The sequence below is a fragment of the Opisthorchis viverrini genome (assembly GCF_000715545.1).
Source record: "Opisthorchis viverrini unplaced genomic scaffold opera_v5_132, whole genome shotgun sequence".
Classification (NCBI taxonomy): Eukaryota; Metazoa; Platyhelminthes; class Trematoda; order Opisthorchiida; family Opisthorchiidae; genus Opisthorchis; species Opisthorchis viverrini.
In genome coordinates, this window is record NW_008751789.1 from 1361744 (window position 1) to 1362818 (window position 1075).

The window sequence follows — 1075 nt, forward strand, 5'->3', positions numbered from 1 at the left end:
GTTCGAGATTCTGGAGGTAATAGTTTCGGGAGTGCCATCTCACTGGGTATGACAGTGCCATGCCATCATCGCATCGGTCGTCATCGTTATGGTCGTCAAGGGCCGGAGAAGGGATACGCAGTTCCGTGGCAGCTGGTTCTGGGTGAGACGGAGAGTGACACAGGGAGCCATGCAGATATAGGCTCACGGATAATTTCCCCTTTGTAAAAGGACCGTGTGAGTGTAGACCGGGCACCAGTCAGTTTGAATGAATGACAGTTCTAAAGGGCTTTTGGGCAACTGCGGTCGAGAGCTGAAGCTTGGGAAGAGGGGCGACGAGAATGGAATAGAACGAAAGCAAGCGCGCGTGGTGGGTGTTAGGAGGCATGAGATACAATGGCGTCGAAAGAAGAAAATTTAATAGATGATGACAGCAAGCTAAATGGACCCGAGAAAGGTGAATACGTTTGCTGATCTAGAAGCCAAGTACTAGCTGAGCCAGAGTAAGTGCCTAGTTTTAGGAAGGTGAAAACTTTGTTGTCGAGGTAGCTAGCAGGGGAGCTAGCTGTTGGGCTAGTTGAAAAATTGCTTACACATTTCCTCCCTCTGTTTAAACTCTTTGCTTCGGCTGTATCCAACAAGACCTAGACTCTGACTCGTTGGTCATGTGCCTATCGTCTTAGCTTGTCCTTTTCCAAACACCACGTAACTTCTAGTCGCTGCTCCGTCCAACCTTATACGTTCAAAATAATTGGAAATCCTGTCATTCGTTCAAGAGAGCTAAAAGACCTGGGTCTTCCATAGTCTTGTGCCTTTAGTTTTCTCATCGGGTCCAGTTCCAGGTTGTCCGAGCAGAGAGCTCTGGTTTCCAATATTGACCTCCCATCTTCAAGCCACAAAGGTCACAATTTCAAGCTATGCGTGCGATCAGTTGTGGAATTATGTCCTGATTTCTTTCCCCTTTATACCCAAAATTGTAGGCTGGCACTCGAGAATGTCCAACGTTCACTCACCAAAAAGTTACACCCATAGTTTGACGAAGGCATAGTTAGCAGACGAAAAAATAATGAAAACGTTTATTAAAAAAATAAGCCAC